General features: G+C 41.3%; 1 long non-coding RNA gene across 1 annotated transcript; it reads left to right on the top strand.

Annotated features, from left to right (window-relative positions):
* Positions 1-3,811: 3,811 nt before the first annotated feature.
* On the top strand, positions 3,812-10,649 carry LOC136363143 (uncharacterized). Its single transcript, XR_010743903.1, has 3 exons — positions 3,812-3,871; positions 10,293-10,353; positions 10,630-10,649. It is a non-coding gene; the product is annotated as an uncharacterized lncRNA (long non-coding RNA).
* The last annotated feature ends 8,604 nt before the right edge of the window (positions 10,650-19,253 follow it).

The following is a 19,253-nucleotide window of genomic DNA, read 5'->3' as shown; positions in this document are numbered from 1 at the left end:
ATGAGGCTCTGAATGAGGTGAATGTGCTGTTTGAGTAACAAATACACTGAGTTTTCAAATTAGCACCGTGCTTTGTACAAGGGCATTTGGTTCCAGCAACTGTCATGTCTTGAAGTGAAAACAGCTATCACCAGAGCACACCACTGAATCTGCTGGAGGTTCAGAAGGAAGCTGAAATGGCAAATGAAAAGGCTGAATGGCTCCTTGTGCCACTGATGAAGAAGGGGGTGGCTAAGCAGGATCAAGTGTTCTCTCCTGCTGAGGTGCTGGGCTTGTTTTGATCTCTGTGATATTTGGAAGGGAATCAAGACCACTCCAGTTCATGCCTGGCTGCAGCACTTCTGCATATGCCATTCTTGTACTGTATAAATATATCTTTGCTCTATTGCAAAGATGAAGTTAAGTTCGTGCACTGTTTTCTGCACTCCAGAGAAGATCCTGTGTGCAAAAAAGAGGGGAAAAAAACAATAAAGAAATGCAGCAGAACTCTGCTTCTCCCTCCTGTCCTACAGAATGTTATGGTGTGGGAGAATCAGCAGTGCCTGATGGAGCTCACTGGACCTCCTGAGCTTCAGAGCTGGGGGTGGAATAATTCTGTGAGCAGAGATGTCCTGTGCTGATTTGTCACCCCTGCACTGCAGTGAACACAATATGATTTGGGTGTTTTAAAATTATCTGTTTATTATCTGTACAGACAAATGAGAGACAAAAATGGTTGGACTTGATCATTGTGAAGGTCTTTTCCAACCTAAATATTCTGTGATCCTATAAAAAGACTCCATTTGTGAAAATGGTGACACAGAGGCCTAAAAAAGAAATGCATAAGGTAGAAAGTGGGGTGTGGGAAGGCAAAGTGATGGGCTAGTATTCTTCCCCTGATCAAATTGGAAATTACATGAAAATTCCCATCCCATTGGAAAAAAAACCAAAACAAAACAACCAAACAAAACTTAAAACCCCCATAACCCTGCAAGTTCCAGAGCCTAAAAAGCAGGCATTGTTCAGAACAATCATCTCCAACTTTCAAATGGATAGAGCACCCGAAATCTAATAATTTCTGTAGCTTTTCTATGAAAGATGCTTTTTCAGGAAAACAAAGCTTTTTCCTCCATTTTCAGCTTTCTTTTATCAAATCCAGGTTATGTTAGATGAGCAGCTGAGTGGGAACAAAAGAAGATTAAAAGGGGCTATCAGTGAGGAACTTATTCCAAGCAAAAAAGGGCTTTATTTTTAAATTTGCTTCCCTGCCTGTGAAAGAGATGTAGCAAAAGGAAGCAATGGATAAAAGGGGAAAAGAATGTTGACAATAACGTGTCTATATTCACCTTCAGGCCTTGTGTGGGATAATCTGTCCACGTGGCAATTGTTTTGGTTATTTTTCTGAGGTTGAGGGGTTTATATCTGTGCCATGTAACTTCCAATGCCATGTTGATAATAATAAACTAAAGACGGCTAGAGGACAGGTTGGAGAAGTGGCACATGGTCAGCTATAACATTTAAATGCTTGTGTGCTGCATGGCTGGACTGGGACCCTGCAACTCCCAGCTGAGGTAAAGGGAGGATTTGGGGAATTGTGTGAACGCTGAGGGACAGCTCCCCACAGCAGGATGGAGAAGAACTAGCTAAGCCATGGAAAAGGAAAAGGCGTCTTTAATTCAGCGCCACAGGCATCATTTTTGCATTTGGCTCTGCATGGCATGATTTGAGTGAGAAAGGAAGATCCTGTTCCAGCACAGTCTGACCCAATGCCCCAGGCATTAGGAAATGCAGGCACCAGGTTAGCAGGAGTTTTCTGCAGCACAGAAATGGATCTGAGGGACACATCTGTGTCTTGGACTGACAAAGTGCTGTTCTGAGCTGCCTGTCACCCTGTCATCCTGCAAGCCACAGCTGGTGGCCAACTCCCTGTCCCCTGCCTTCTGCACAGCCTCCTCAGACCCCTCTGCCCCAGAACTGTCCTACAGCTGCCAGGATTTGCGTGCACACTTTTATGTCTTCAGGGGGAAATGTGAGGTGGCGGAAGGGGGAAGAATTTCACAGTTAGATTGTGTCTCTGTCTGTCCTGCTTTTTGTTTCAAAGACAAACCAGGATGAATTCAAATAAAGTTGCAAAATGCAGTGAGTGCTGTTTTCCAGCTGATCTCCTGGGGGGAGCCCAGTGCATCAGGATGACTGGCTTTCCCCTTACCTCATTAAGATTCTTCATTTCCCTCATCACACTGGCACATTCTCTAGCAGAGGTCAAGTTCCTTGTGGAGGTCATGATCGTTTTCTGTTACAGCGTTATTTTCTTTTCCATCATGGAATCTTCCAGCGTGGAAAAAGCAGGGTAAAAATAGACCTTTCTTGCCCTGCAAAAGCATGTTTGCATCCTTCTGTCCTTGTTCAAAATGTCTAATGCTTTATCTCATCTTTCTGTCAGTTCCTGAGCTGTCCCCTCTGCCTCCAGACCTTCCTATTGATAATCTGCTGTTATCCTGACTGCATTTTTTTGGTCTCTTTTCTTACCACCCTTCTCTTCCTAAAGACAAAAAATCTGTCCCCTTTAAATCCATCTCCTGTAGGGATTATTTAAACATTGAAAATGGTCATCCTTGGAATGGTCTGTTTAGGAACTCTGAATTATGGTTTATTGATAAGTGTGCTGCAAAATTTCAGCTGAAATAGCCACTTGCCTTGATAAAGGAGAATTTTAAATGTATAACAAGGATATACATTTTAATCTGCTAAAAATGTTATTTTGACCTGCTGTTCCAAGATAATAAACGAATTACTTCTGCAGAATCTGTTCCTTCGTTGTTTGGTTTTCTACCCACCAGTGCACTTTTGGTGCCTTGTAAAGAAGGTCTGTAATAAAATAAAATAAAATTCATTGCAATACTGACCTGAACAGGACCTTTTGTTCAATTGAATATGTTACACAGCTCCTTCACAGGTGATTTTTAGTGTTTCTGAGCTTACTTAAATGAAAAGTTGCGAAGAGCAATAGCAGCAAACAGCAAACCACAACCCTTAGTATGGGAGGTTTGGAAAATGTGTCATTGCTCTGTTTACACCGAGGGCTTCAGACCTGGAGCTCGCCAGAGCAGATGGGAGCACTGAGAGCAGAGGCCATCAGGAGGTTTGTTTCAAGTGCCTATTCTTCACCCAAATGAAATGCTAGTGCAGATCCACCCTCTCGTTCCACATTGTGCCATGCTCTTCTTTCTTTCTGAGGGGCTTTAGCCTGTGGAAAGTCAGTTCTGCAAGACACAAAGATTCACAAATCAATATCTCCACTGCTGTGGAAATGTGCTCTGCTCAGTTGTGTCCAGGCTGTAGATAGCACATCTTCAGACATATCTTTCGGCTTATCTTTCAGCTTCTGTGGAAAGTGATGAAATGGAGGCCTCTGTGTCACACACAGCATTTTTGAACAAGATTCTCACCAGAGATACAGAAAAAGAGCTTGATGCTGTTTATTGACGCCATGCAGCCAGGCTGGGCAGGCCCTTCCTTCAACAGACGGGATCTGGAGATCTCAGGGCTTTTGCTGAGGATTTGCTTTCCCTTCAGTTTACGCAAACATTCCTCAGGAGACAGTATTTTATCCTTGTCACGCCAACTTGGATGCAAAGTGACTTCCCACTTATTGTCCCCCCTGCTTCCCGAGCTCTGCGAGATACCAGCTGGGACAATGCCATTGTGGGCACCCTTGTGAGATCAATTTGGCTCACAGCTGTGCTCATTGTCAGCTGTAATTATTGGGGTTAATGTGATTAGTTTCACTGGTGGTGTTGGTAAGTCTCTCCTGTTGTTGCTGCTGGCGATAAATTCCGCTGTGTAAGTTCTTTGCTGGGCTGGTTTATGGCACCAATTGCAATCACGGCAGGTAAGGGAGCAGCTACGTGAGGAAAGTTGGAAATAAAGGCAGAGGGGAGCAGGGGGGTGAAACCTCTTTTGAACTGAGTAAAATGCAGACTGTCTGCTTGCTGCAAGAACCCCCACAGAGAAGAATTTTTGCCTTTCGGTATTTTTTCTATCTAAAGATTGTGGAAAAATAACGTTTATTTCACTCAAATTGACTGCTGACTAGTGGTGTCAGGTGGGTAATGCCAAAACTCAGATAAGAGTGGGTTTACTGTTGATACTTTCCATCTCGTGAAGGTGCTGGTGGCAAAAGCAAGCTCTTCTGTATGGTATTCCAAAATGCAATTAAGTCTGTTTCATTTGTCATTTTAAAAGAAATAAAAGGTGGTAGGTGAAATGTCTTTTTCCCTCTCGCTTTTATGAACTGAGCAGGAAAGTGGGATGAATTGCAGTCAAATGTGAGGAATCTTCTCACCCTTAATTTGCCATCTGAGAATCATAAGGTTTAAGCACAACAAGTAATGTGTGGGAATATGAGTCAGTGAAGGAGAGAATCAGCAATATAAATTAGGTTATTCATACAAAGTTAAAAGACTCAGTTTGACTCTGCTCTTGTAGTTTAATAGGGATGTATGGAGTCTCAGCTGCCCGAGACTTTAAGGATTAGCACTGCTCCTGGAAAAGGGATTTGTGCCATTGAATACCACTTACCATATTTCCATTTATCACGAAACAGCACAGGGCTTATTACATATAGCATGTTTTCTATCTCTACCTGAGCTGTGTGTGCAGTGTATGTGCACATCTACTCTTTTTCCTTTCTGCTTTTGGCCTCCTTCCTTTTCCTCCCTCTCTTCAGGTATTTAGCTGGCTCCAGCATGTTTTGTCAGCCTTTTGCCAATGCCTTCATCTTTGCACCAAGTATCCACATTTCTATCAAGCTGCTAAAATTGATTTAAAGCTGAAAAGATAAGAAAACAGACAAGAAAACTTTTCAAATTGTAATTGAAGATAAGAAGGGAAATCCCCTTCCTAAGATAATGGTGGTTTTGGAGCACGAGCCAACTGGAAATATGTACTTAGCCCTTGATATAGACATTCCACAGAAAGGGCCTCTATGAAAAATGGATTTTCTGCTTACTGGTACAAAGAAAAGAGACATCCAGTCTATAAAATTTAGTCTCTAGTCCATCTGAGTGCCTGTAATTGCCATTAAAGTGGCATTCAATCTGGTGTGGAAATGAGAAGCATGTTAGGCTTTTGGGCAGATTTTGAATTAAACTCATGCACAGCGATTTGGTTTTAATGCACATGTCCTCTTGCAGAAATTGCCACGGTGTCTTAGGCACTTTTAAATTCCCATCCCCAGTCAGAGACTTTATTGAAAAGCTTATAAAGAAAGACTTCATGAGAAGAGTGGGGAGAAGGACTTTGTCCTCTTGTCCTTTTACCCAATCTTGCTTTTCAGTTTTTGAGGTCACGTTCCCTTAAGCTGTCACAGAATTATCACTTGTAGTTCAGCGCTCCCAAGTTCCTCTCGCAGCCATCCTGGTGCACATAAATTGCCATCAGTGGCTTCTTTTTAATTTCCAAGCTAAGCAAGAGCTGGAGGGCAAAAGGTCTTGCAGGTGCTCCAGTGCCAGTCACGACTCTCTCAGGAGCCGAGGTGGTGGGATTGCGGCCAGATCCCTCCCTTACCCAGCAGCTGGACTCTGTGCTCATCCCTTGTTTTGGCAGCTGGAGGAGCTGCACTGGCAGGGCTGGGTCCAGCAGACAGGGACACCATGCTGCAGGTTTCTCTTGGCAGGATGGAGCTGGGTCATCTTTCAACTTCAGCTTGCTTTCCTGGGAGCCGTTGTGCTTCCCCAGGAGCCAGAGTGGGAAAGCAATGTTCTCAGTCCCAGCTTGGCTGTGTTTTAAGCATTCTGTAAGGGCAGGTTTTCCACAGCCTCGCAGGATGTGTCTCCCCTTCACCCCTCTTTTATTTTACTTTCAGGAAAATGCCCTATCTTTTCAAAGGAACCACCCCCTGCCTGTGTGTCTGCAGCCAAAGCTTTGTAGCAAGGAGAAGATGTAGCCCAGCCAGGAGTGTCGTGGGTTCCAGAAAGCATTTCAGTCACAGCCAAACAAAAGGAGAAAATAATTCCTTCCCAGTCTTCCTGCCCAGCAATAAGAAAAAGGTGCTTTCTGCACTTGGAGTGGCTGCAGGGGCACTCTGGGCCAGGGGCTTCAGGTCTTGCTCTGCAGGCCCAAACACAGGGTGTAGGTGCTACTCCCTCTAAAAAGTTTGTTGGAGCTCTAGGTTAAACTTCATGCTTCATCTTTTTATTTTTCTCCCTAAGTAAAGGTTGTTTCACAATGCACAGAATCTTTAAGAGTCTGTTTCCAACTCGGAGCTGTGCTGTTCTTTAGGAGAATGCTGAGTTCTGTAGCTTTGTGTACTTTTATTTAGAGCCTTCATTTTTGTGTTTGCATCAGGCAACATTTTTTTTCCTTAATGTTATTTACTTGGAATGTGTTTGACTGTATGCATGGAAATGGAAATTTAACTTAAATGTAGTTTAATAGTAGACTTAATTTAGTTAGAGAGAAGAATATATTTAATGACATTTATTTTTCACTAAACTTAGCAATCAAAGAAAGTTCACTAAAGCTAGTGGATGAAATGTTTCTTTAAAACTCCTTTTACAGGTATGTTCTCACTCAAGTTCTGAAAATTCTGTGCTTTGACAGATGGTTTTTATTTGAGATGTGTAATTATCTTAAAATCTGACTGAAACTCCAAAGGAAAGATTTGCCAAGAAAAGTAATTAGTTACCACCAATTGAAACAAAAGAGGTATCTTTACATTAGTTTTCATTGTAGAGAATAAATCCAGTACATAAAGATACTAATATATTATAGAACACTGAAAAAGTAGGGAGTGGTTGTGTTGACATAACCAGATTTTGCCTTGTAGTTTTGCCTGTAATTAGAAACCATCTTTATTACAAGCACATGTACCTCTAATTAGAAAGAACCTTTATTTTTTGTTAACTGTCTTGTTAACAAAACAAGAGAAACTGTTTTGTTAACAAGTATTTTAGTCTTCATACAATCAGGCCTTTCCATCAGTTGCCATTAAGTCAAGTTTAATTTTTAACAGGTTCTCTTTTTAATAAAGCTTGACTGCAAATATTTATGCTTCTATTGTTTTCTCTCCGTGCTTTTAATGAAAACAGAATAACAGAGGATCAAATAGAGCCAACTCAATGGTGTAAAGCTGCTACAGAGGCCTGGAATGGACATGAGTGTAAGAAATTAATAGTGTACATGCTATAGAGTTATTTGATTTATTGTGAATTGTGCTCAGGGGACTCCTGGCAGAGGAGCAACTTTTGCCATGGTTGCTATAGAATGAGCTCCACAGCCCTCCAGCATGGGAGTGGCTAAATATCAAGGAACATTTCAAGGATGCCTGATGCTATCAACATGACCATGGACTGATTAATGCAGCTTGTTGAAATCATTAAACTGAGAGATGCAGCAGGCTGAAGTTTACAGTATTGATCCAGTTTCAGTCCTGGGAAAAAGATATATGGAGGAAATATAATGGTATTATTACTGCTCATCATAAAGCCACGTGCAAAGTGAACAGAAGATCTCTTAAACTTTACTGTTGCATAAACTACATAAAGCACTCCAGAAGCAAAGGTATGTTCCTGCTGAAAAGCAGGGCAGATGTTTTATAATGGAAGCAAATTCTGCAGCACAAGTAACTACATTGTAAGTCACAGTTGTGATTGTTTCCTTTATGCCATACATAAAAGATTCCAAAGTTCCAGAGAAGACATAAACAGTTAAAAAAAAGGAACTGCTTTCAGTTGCAAGTTGCAGGTGCAATGAGACACAATGGAACTCCAGAAGAAGTATTGAATTAAAACCTTTTTCCCTTCCCATCTGGCCTACAAAGGGCCACATCAGCTGGCTGCCACCTGTAACGTTTCTTCTCATCCTTTTCCAGTGATGGCCTCACTAGAGCAGCTCTGGTGGCTGGAAAAGGTCAGTCCTTTTCTTTCCCTGGAACATTTTTCCTCTGCGCAGTGCCTCTGTGTCTGGGTTGCCTTGAGAAGCCCAGGTGGGGTGTGCACTCTGGGGAGGCTTGGCTCCCTTCTGTGCAGCCAGGCAGCACCACAGAAATACTCAAACTAATGAAACATGGAGGGATTTCAATATTTCCAGATGGCTGAGTCCCTTGCAGTTTATACTGTTGTAACTGTACTGTATTTCAATTATTTCTCAGCCATTAGTATGCACAGCTTAGCATTTCTGGTTAACATTTGATTTCCCAGTGATGGAAGCAAAGGAAGTGCCTGCTACAAGGAAATACTTGCAGTGGGGCCTAAAAACATTGCCCATGAAAATTTTCTTGCTCAAAATACAGTATGTTTTTCTGGCACTTTCCAGTGATTATGAAGCTAATGAAAATGGAAGCTGTTGCATCCATCTGTCCTGAATATTACATACTTTGGAAATAAGAGCATTGAGAACTCTGTATCACAGCTTCGGGGAGAATATAGGGTGGACTCACACCTTCACCTGTGCAAGGGCATGGGGTGCTAAGAGGGACAGCAGGAAAAAGGGGAAATCTGTTTTCCTCTGGATTTCATTGTTTCAAGCAGCAAGACACTAGAGTGGACACTGATGTGCTGGTTTATCATATAGATTTAGGCTGTTAACTCCTGTGTTTGCCACGATTTGCTGGCTGCTATCAGTGTTCACAAATTGGGAGCTGTAAAAGAGGACGTTCAGACTCACATATTCTGGATATTACCAGTGCCAGGGGCGAGTGGCGTGTTATATTGCTTCAATTTGCCTTTTGTCATAAAACTTCTCCTTCTCCCATGCCAGGGGAGAATTCTCTCTCTGTACCCAGTCCCTTCATGTTTCATGCCTTGACTTTGAGTGCTTTGTTGCCACGGCAACTCTGCACCATCCTTCTGTTGTATTATTGCTGTTCCCATAACTAAGAAGTACATCAAATAAATTAAACTTGTCAATCACATCTAAAACAAAAAGATATTGAAGATGCTTTCTGTCCGTTCCCAGTATCACAGCAGGTGCAAGCAGAGTGCTAGCTCTGGGCTGCAATCCCTGCCTTGTTTCCTGGGTCCTCATTACTTACAGATGCACTGAACCTAGTGGGAAATATTTGCTGGCTGAAAATAGTAACTTCCTCTGGATGCTAAAAATTCTGTCGCTGTTGCACTCTTTACTGGCAAAAATGTCCCTTCTTATTTTTTTGTTAATTTATTCCTGGTCGTGGAAGTAAATATATTAATAGGTTCTCAATCATCAGTGCTTAAACTGTCTTGTAAAAAGAGTTATTCCTTATGTTTTTGGCCCCTAAGTCGAAGACCAAATATAGAACAAGACTTCTCAGTCACTTGCAAGTTGGGCTCTATCTACTTCCTGCAAACATTGATTTTGTTTTGTAAAGTGTCTATCAAAACATATGAATGCTATTCCAACCTGGCAGTCCATAGAAAAGAAAAGGAAAGATTATTCTTCGAGGGAGCTGCCCAGAAAATACTTGGTCAGTGAATGCAGCTGACATGTCATGCTTAAATACTGAGGCATTTTGTTTACAGCTGGAAACACCAAAAATAGCAAATGTGTTATATGTCTGAGACACTGATGAAGATAATTACTTGTCACCATTTTACAGATTTGTGTTTTCCTCAGTGAAACATTTATTTGTGTTTTGTCAGGCTCTATAAAAGTAAGGAAAATGGAAAAAAACATTTTCCACGCATCACTCTTTAGGTAACAATAATACAACTTTAGAAACATGTAATCTGCTGCAAATTATATTTACCATTATATGCCTGATAGCTGGAGGCTTTTGCTGTATTGTTTGTAATTCCCAATCTGAGACTGTGCTGAACACGATGTAATTTGCTCGAAGGCTGTGTAACTCATGGGAGGGGATACAAGGAATTCCAATATTCCCATCAACAGTAAATTGGTCTGAAACTGTATTATTTGTTTCCATTTTCTTCTGAGAAAGAATAACAACCCTTACACAGATTTTTCCCTCGTGCAAGCTGTAAGTCTATCGGCTTTCAAAGTTAGATAAATGTGTTTCTGGTATGATTTCTAAAGAAAAAAAAATAAGAAAGTGATTTCATAATTCAATAAAAATAAAAGACCTTTTTTTTTTTTTTTCAGAGTAACATTGACTTTTGTTTGCAATGGTTATGAGGCATGGCTGCTTCTTGTGCATTTGAATCTTCAGGTGATGAAGCAGTGTGTTAATGATGCATTAAGTGAACAAAATAATGTATTATCACTTAAAAAAAAATAAAAGTACAAGTTTTATTTTTTTTTCTGTGAGAATTTTGCAAGTGACTATCTTTTTAAATTCAGCCAGTGGTTAAATTCATCCATCTCTTATCTTATAGGTCATAAAACTTTTCCCAGGTCTGAAAATCCTCTTGGTAAGGACTGGAGATGCCTGCACTGGTAATTATTCCAATTTCTATTTGTTAACTATTGCAAGAAAGGCAAGTGGGTAGAATACCTTTTCTGGACATTTAAACATCCTATATTCTCCACCAGGAGCAAATAAAACTATCAATATGCATCCCAAGAAATCTGTTTATATAAGAAAATGACTCTTTAATAGGTAATAAGGATTTCTCTTTTATAGGCTGGGCAGAGGAGGGAAGGCAGCTCTGGCAGTGATTAAAGCAGCAGGAGTGCAACAATCCTCACAGCTGTTAAATTTCTCCCCTGCAGAGAACTTTTTCTTCATTTTTTGCCTACCACTGGGGCTTGGCTTTGTACACAGGCTCAGTAAACCTTCCTGCAAGGACAAATCTCCATCAATGAGGAGACACCAACAAGGCTCCTCCATGCTTCAGGATGGGTTTGTAAGCGGAGGCCAGGCCCAAATCTGAACCAATATTTTGAGCTGGTGTGAATCCAGTGTTGCAGCAAAGGTTGTTCCTCTTGCACCACAAAAAGGTGGCTTCAAGGTTTTGGTGTGCTGGGTTTGCTGGCTCCTGTTCTGCACAGTCCCATGTGAACTGTGGAGTGCTAAGTGCAGAACAGACAGCAGTTTGCAGCCTTCCCCACCTCGGGGACCTGACAAGTGCCTTTTGCCTTTTGGGTGTTGAAATTCTCAAATAAAATGCCGCATAAATACCAACTTGTGAAAAAAATATTCCTGCTCCTCTTCAGAGCCTCTGATGCTCCTTGGAGGATGGATGGAGAAATCTTCTGCAGCAATCCCAGGACAAAGGTGAGGATGGCTGATCAAGGTGGGAGGATGCCCTCCAGAAGGAGAAAATGTTTAAACTGGGAGGAAAGAAGCAGCTTAGAGGAGGGATGATAGCCTAACCTCATGGCTGGGAGAGGAGGTGTGAAGACTTGCTGGGAAACACAGCACTAAGTGTAGGGAAATGGGGCAAGGAGAAGGTAAAGTGCAGTGAAACAGCAAGAAGGAGTGAGGGGACGTGGAGTGTGGCAGCCCAGTGTGCAGGAGGCTTAGTGGGGAAGGCTCCCTTAGGGGGCAGCGGGGCCAGGGCTTCGCAGTTCAGCAGTGCCCACCTTACACCACTAAAGGGTAGCTTCAAGATTTTGGTGTGCTGGGTTTGCTGGCTGTCTTGGGTTATGTAACCAAAAAAAAAATGTTTATTCTATTCCGTCTGTTGAAACTGGCTGGGGAGGTGTTTTCTTTATCTCTTGTAACTCCAGGGGGGAGGGAGTCTTCTGATGATGGACCGGCTGATAAAACCAGGTGGAACAATGCTCCTTGTCTCTTCCATGACCCATCCTCCCTCCGTGGGGATATCTTCTGTTAATGGGCCATCAAGGCTCACCAATGACATGACACATTACATCATCCCATGGTGAGATGCTCCACCCAGTGGCTGGAGCCAAACCATTCCCACCCAGATAAAAATGGAGACATAGAAACACCAGGTACTCTTATTTTCCACTGGATTCCCAGAGGAATACCAGACCCATCTTGCCATTACTGGCCCCTTTTCTACAGGACCGTCTCTACTCCAACAGAACCACATCTGTCACTCAAGGAGGACTTATTTTGGACAGCTTCCAACACCCTGACCAACAGGGTGTCAGGTTTCTGACTCTGTCAGGGTTTCTAGGATTTTGTTTGTTTGTTTTGTACTACTACATTTGTATTCTTAATATTCCTAGTAAAGAACTGTTATTCCTATTCCCAAATTTTTGCCTGAAGGCCCTTAATTGCAAAATTATAATAATTTGGAGGGAGGAGGTCTGCATTCCCCATTCCAAGGAAAATTCCAGTTTTCCCTGGCAGACACCTGTCTCCCCAAACCAAGACACTGGCTCCTGTTCTGCACAGTCCCATGTGAACTGTGGAGTGCTAAGTGCAGAACAGACACAGTCTGCAGCCTTCCGCTCCTCAGGGACCTGACAAAAGTGCCTTTTGTCTTTTGGGCGCTGAAATTCTCAAATAAAATGCCGCATTAATACCAGCTTGTGACAATGAAAAAATACTTCTGCTGGTCTCCAGGGCCTCTGCAAACCCTGAAGCAGAGATTCTGATTCTTTTCAATGCCACTGACAGTTTCTTCTAAAATAAGCCATTTTCTTTTATCAAAGAAGGTGATAAGAAGTACAATAAGCTGTGGTATAGCTACTGCTCTAATAAGAAATCATGCTGCTGGAACCCTTCTTTAAACCACTGTTATAAAAATCTTCTTTCCTCTAGACTAAACAAAAAATTAACGAATCCTGTGAAATAAGTGACAGCTCTGCAAGTTCTCTGCTTTCTCCTGGGAAAAATAATGTATGTTTCGTGTAGCTCAGAGCACATTTAAAAATAATTCAAGGCAAGGAATGGAAAAGGATTGAAAGAAGTTTCAGGAGGAGTTATATCAGAGCAACTCCTCTCCTGTCAGTGTAACCAGTACATCAACAACAGCAGAGGAGGGAAGTTTCCCAGTTTTGCATTGCCAGCATGGTCAAGTACATTGGGTGTAAACAAGAGTTTCTTCCGATTGTCTCTCATTTGTGTCTTCTTTATTGCAAAGGAGATACAATACAATGGCACAAAGATGTTGAAGATGACACCAGGGGATCTGTGAGACAGGACCAAGCAGTATTTAACTCCCAGACAAGTCAGGAGTACGTTGTGGAAGGTATTTGTCCTACTCTAGGAACCAATCTCTGATACAAGAAGTCATTTTAATATGTGTTGCTATTATTGCAACATATATTTTTCTCATTTATGTAAATCTGTGGTTTTGAAAAAATGCATAAATTTAAGTTTTACCTAGAAGTAAGGCTGAACCACAGTAATCAATCAAGCTCTAAAATGCACCATTCCTATATGTGTGTGACCCAGGAAGCTGTGAAACTGACTCATTCATGTGGCACTTCTAATAATTCAAAAAAATATGCAAAAGCTGCCTGTATGGCTTTAATCCAGCAAATTAAACAGTGGCAGTTTGCAGGCACACAAACATAGCTGTTGAAAGGTACTGTTAAGTGTTTTCTTGTTCCCTAACCTGTACTCCTGGAGAATTCCTCGGTATATTTTGAGAGTTACTCCCACAGGCAGGTGAGGCCAGCATAGTGCTGGAGATTTACTGATTTCTGTGTGGACAATTCCACGGGATATGGAACAGAGAGAATTGCTCTGAGTATTTTTAATTTATTGGTACAGATATAACCAAAGAGCAGCTGAGGCTGTTGTGGGAACTTTACATTGCCAAGTGTTTTTCTGGAAGAAGCATCTTCCTGAAAATCAAGGAGATCAGGGCTGCTCAGGTAACTCTCACACAGGCAAGTCCTGGAGGAAACCTTAGAGTCCAAAAAGGACTTCAGGGATTATTAAAAAGATGAGGTGATGAAAGCTGTGGTTTTACAACATTACTTTTACTGATGTTCAAATCCTGAGCCAGGTTGATGCACTCTTCACACCATAGATTAATCTGAATCTAATTATTTATCTACATCATTACCTAACAAACCCTCATGTTTCTGCATGGCTTTATTAATTTTTAGAAACAAGTTGAAATAGAACCTTTTTTAAGGCATAAGTGCTTGGGGTTTTTTGGGGGTTTTTGGTCCTATTTCATATGCTGTAATCATATCTTTAGCTATTGAGTGCTTGCAAACCCCAATCTACTACGGCAGGAATTCTCTCTACATTCCCTGGGTTTCACTGTTGTGACCCCTGCTCACTGGAATGAGGAAACCATTTTTCCCTGGAAAACGCTTTAATAAAAGTCTCAGCCTAAGTATTTCTTTTTAAATTACATATTGCCAGAACTGCTCAGCAATTATTTTGTTCTATGAAATTTATTTATTTTTCAGAAATGCTTGAATTATTGAAACGAGACATTTTCTTGGGAACGTTCTACTTATGGGGGGAAAGAAATTATCAAAAAAGGTATATTAGGACCAGATTTTGTGGGCAGAAGAAAAAAAATAAAGCCCTCACCATGCAATCTGACACCTAAGGCATGTCATGTAGGAAAATGGCATGGCAAGGACATAAATGAGGGTGCTCACACTCACTTGTAAATATCCTTCTGCTTGTAAAGGAATAATATATTTTTCCCCCGGTTTGGGGTTTGCTTTTTTTTTAGTGCAGGATAATTTTAGGATGTCTGTTTCATCTGAGTGATAATTGGAAAGTTTTTGTATTTTCAAGAGGTTTCTCAAAAGGGCAAAAATTTTTTTTGCTTTTCTAAATATTTTTTATTATTATTTTTAAAGCTTTACACAATCTGTTAAAGGCATTGAAGCTTAATGATCGATCTCTGCAGGAGCTGTAAAGTACTTTTAAAAATCAGATTTAGAATGGGAAATCGTTGCACTCTGTGCAGACTCACGCTTTCCACGGCCAAGAAAGCAGCCTAGCTATTGAAGTAACAACTAATTGCCACTTTTGTGTTACCTTGAGGTCCTTGTGAGGTGTCTGACATCTGTCTCAGCAGCTTTGTACTTATTCTCCCAACATCATTAGCCCTAATGGGTGCTGCAGAGGCCTTGGTGTTTGATCCAAAGAGGTGCAGGTGATAATTAGCTCCAGTAGCAGAGGGGAATATTTAAGCTGACATTTGGGATGCACAGGCTTCAGGAGTGCTGCTCGGGGTGCCTGCCTTCCCTTGGTGTGTGCTAAGCCAAAATATTGGGAGGATGCAGAAGAGATGGGACCCAGTGGAAGTAGATAATTACATGACCTTGAGAGCTTTCAAAGGGGCTGTAACCATGACTAAAATAACTGGCAGAAACTGAGAGGCAGCTGCTCATGCCTTTTACTCAAATATCCCCTTCAGGTAAATCTTAATCCCACATTGATAGTTATAGAGTTATATAAATTTATAACTTATATTCTTTATTTAAAGTGGCATGAGTGACCTTGTCTGAAAACACCGAGAACTGGCTGCATTAAGAAACAAGGTACAAAGATAAAATTCTTTTGTTTGGCTGATTGAAGAGATTATTTTGTGTTTGCTGAAGCTGGCTGTGCTCAGTGGCAGGCACTTTGTGTCTGCTGTGGTAAGGATTTGGTGTAAGGATTTGGGAGGATGGAGTTAGTAGGAAGAAAAGCCTGATGCTCTGGTGCAGGAGAAAATAACTAGGGTATAATCCAAAGCTAACCTGACAACTGCTGGGTCAAAGCAAACAGGCTGAAAAAAGCATTTGGGGAGTAAAGTGTGTGACCTTGTCCTTATCTGCAGCAAGGTAAACTGAGAGAACAGCTTCTTGTAGCAAGGGATTTAATAAATGCTGCTTTGAGCAATTCTCTAAAAGCTATTCTTACCTACAGGCAAAGAGTTTGCAAGGTACAATTCTGATTAAATCCTGCGTTTAACAGCTTTCTAGCAGGCCACAAAGGTGTGCCTATGCAAGTGCTGTCTTGTCCATTTTCCCAGTCTTGATCCAGAGTGTACGTATTGGAAGTGGAGCTGGCTCTGAGAGAAAATTGCCACAGGTTCAAAGTCACTTAGGAGTTGCCTTCCACTCAATTTTATGAGATTTAGGCACTCAAATTATGTCACAGGTATTCAGAATTGTTCCACTTTAATGAATAGTAGAATTTTAAATTAGTTTAGTTAAACCAGTGGAAAACTCTTAGATTTATCAAGAGTTAAGTGCACTCAGAACAAAAATAATTTTTAGGCAAACTAAAAAGGCGGCCACCAACTAGAACTGAAAATTTAGATATATGTGATGTTTTCAAATTTTTACTAAAAAAAATCCAAATGGTGTAATAATGGTAAGAGATTTTGGATCTTAGAATTGTTGGAAATTTTGTGACACATAGCTGTGCTTGAATAACTAGAGCTGTTCCTAGGTCAGAGCTTCCTTTTTCTAAAACTTTTATATCCCATTTAGTCTCTTTTTTCCTTTATTTTCATCTTCTCTTTTCTCTTTTTGGTGATTTTTTTTTTCCTTTTTCAAAGAGAATAGCAGAAAACCACTTTGTCCCCAGCCAAAGTACCTTCCAAAATGTACTGACTGGGCCATTAATGAAGATGTTAAGCATCATCCCCAGAACTGACCCCATGGAGGACCCCACTAATGACTGGCTTCACAGAAATAAAATATGGATTTTCTCCTTAGCTCACTAGATTTCAGATGTTTTTCGTTCATTGAAAGATCCTGCTATGACAATAAAGCAGTTCAGGGTTTTAAACATATGTTGTAACATTGTCTGTCTTAGGACTGCATAAAGTCAGATTATTGTCTGAATAATCTTAAACCTTGAGAGGACATGCAAGAATGGATGTAAAAATGAGAGTAAAAAGAGGGATTTTAGGTGTTTGCTCCACGGGGTTGCTTCCTACTCAGTAACTAACAGAAGCACTGAAAGAAATTAATAAATAGGATCCTGGAGCAGCCTGATAGCACGGCACAGGAGTTAGGGCTTCTTTAATGGATATATTTGCCCTCCTGCAATGGAGGAGGATTCTGTGCTGGTTTGGGCTGGGGTAGAGTTAATTTTCTTTTCTTCACAGGGGCTGCTGTGGGGCTGTCTTTGGATTTGTGCTGAACACTGGGCTGATAACACAGAGATGTTTTTGTTCTTGCTGAGCAGGGCTCACACGGAGCCAAGGCTGCCTCTGCTGTTTGGGAGCGACTGGTGAGGGAGCTGGAGGTGCCTGGGAGGGGACACAGCCAGGACAGGTGACCCAGCTGGCCAAAGGGACAGTCCACACCATGGGATGTCATAGAAAGTGGGGGAAGAAGGGGAGAAAGGGGGATATTTGGGGTGATGGTGCTCCTCTTCCCAAGTCACCGTTACCTATGATGGGGCCCTGCTCTCCTGGAGAGCTCCTGCCTGCCCTTGGGAAGCAATGAATTAATTCAATTTTTTCCTTTCCTTCTGTGTGTGTGGCTTTTTCTTGCACTATTAAACTGTCCTTATCTCAACCCACAAGTTTTGTAGCTTTTTCCCTTCGCGTCCTCCCCACTAACCCCACTGGAGGGGGATGAGGAGCAGCTGCCTGGGGCTGGGCTGCTGCCTGGGGTTAAACCTTGACAGATTCAGGAAATCATTTGGGACCTATCCACCAAACAAGGCAAAGGAAAACTATTGACAAAAGAAACTATTGAAACTTGGGAGAGAGATTTCAACTTTAAGTGAGCACTCTTCACTCACCTGCATGGCTGCAGGCTGGCATGGTTAGACGTTACAGATTAGAAGAGTTTAATTTTTGTTTACTGCAGTTCCTTGATTTTCTAAGGTTTCTTTCATCTTTTTTCCATGACAATATCCATTTAAATGAGCATTGCTGGTTTCAGTAGAAGTCTCTGTTCTGACAAGGGGTTCTACTTCATGCATATTATCTGTTGTATGTGCAGTTGTGTCAGGCTGTTTTTTTCAAAACCTATTGTCTTTTTTTGATGCTCATCAAAATACAATAATTTTAATGGATTTCAGGTTGAACTGAATGCTCTACTTTGAGCTTAAAGCCATTGTCAGTTGAGGAAATTGTTGCCAAACGTCAATTGCTAGGGCTGAGTTTTTCTTCAGCAGGTGTTTGTGTACTGAATAGATCATAATCTTTGGGGGGAAAATGACAGATTGTGTATTTATAGTCTGAATCACAATGGATGGCTGAAAGGAGGGAACAAGTGGCAGATAAAATGTATGCTGGCAATAATGTAATTTTTTTCCCCCTTCTAATGCATACCCAAAATCATGGTGTTTTCATTGTATAGGTCTTGAGTTTGGCTGTGCCAGCTTTATGTCTTACAGCTTGGTGTGTGTTATGCCTAAAGCACACTGAGGAGGGCCAGGGCTTCTGATACAGTACTGAAGGGTCAACCAGGGTGAGGCGATTTCCCACTAAATATATTGTGATGCAAATAATTCCCAGTTACTCTAATTTAGAGCTATTTTCTTCTAAATGCGACATCAAGGAATTGTTCCAAAATTTGGCTCTGTATGGGGCTGTGCGAAAGATGTTTTTTAAATTTAATTTCTATTTCTAATGACAGGAAATATGTTAGAATCCAAGGCAAGAGTTGTGGTACCATTCAGGGAACGTCTTCCATTCTTATGTTTACTTCCTGCTGTTCAGGTGTACTAAAATTCATTATTACTCAGTGCCTCAGAGTTGTGATTGCACTGCACTGGTGCTGTAATGCTTAGGTTCCTTCAGTTTCCAGATGTCAGATAACACAGAATTTATTTTTTTTTTAAAGTCCATGTAATTTGGAACTCCTGTGTTTTTGTCAGCCCCCCAGTTGCTTTATATATTAACCTTCTATTGTAGTTTCTGTTGAGCACTCGGGGTTTTGTTTTTTCTTTTCTTTGTTTTCTTGGCAGTGCCGTGTATTGCTGGAAATCTGTCGAATGCAAATGCAGTTGTTTTGGAAGCTGTCTTGGTTCTACAGAAGAGGAAGGCATTAAAATGCATTCTGGATCATTTGCTCCTCCTCATGAGGTAGGCAGGAGCAGTGGGACACTGAGCCAGGAGCTCAGGGATGGGGCATGGAACACAGGTTGCTTATATAGCTAATGACAGTGAGGTGGTACCTGGAACACTGGAAGATAAATCCCACAACATCCGTCAGAATGGTGAAGGAGAACAATTTTCTCCTTTGCTAGTCTGTCACATATGACCCAAAACATACTCAGAGACTTAACCACACATTAAAATCTGTTTTTTATAATCGTCTTGTCAGTGCTGGACAGTTAGACATTCAAGAATTCACATCATAATTGAAAATCAAAATAATAATTTTCTATACATTCAGCTGTACATTCAGAACCCTGTGAAGAGTCTCAGTGAGGTCCTGTGTTTGGTGTAACTCTGTGAATGTAATGTCTGAAATATGAAATAAAATCAGTGAGAATCAATGACCCTCAGTAGATTCAAACAAAGACATGACTGGGCAGGAGT

This window comes from Sylvia atricapilla, chromosome 6 (assembly GCF_009819655.1).
Source record: "Sylvia atricapilla isolate bSylAtr1 chromosome 6, bSylAtr1.pri, whole genome shotgun sequence".
NCBI classification, from domain to species: Eukaryota; Metazoa; Chordata; class Aves; order Passeriformes; family Sylviidae; genus Sylvia; species Sylvia atricapilla.
The sequence above is the reverse complement of the archived record's forward strand: the minus strand, read 5'-3'. Positions and strand labels throughout refer to the sequence as shown.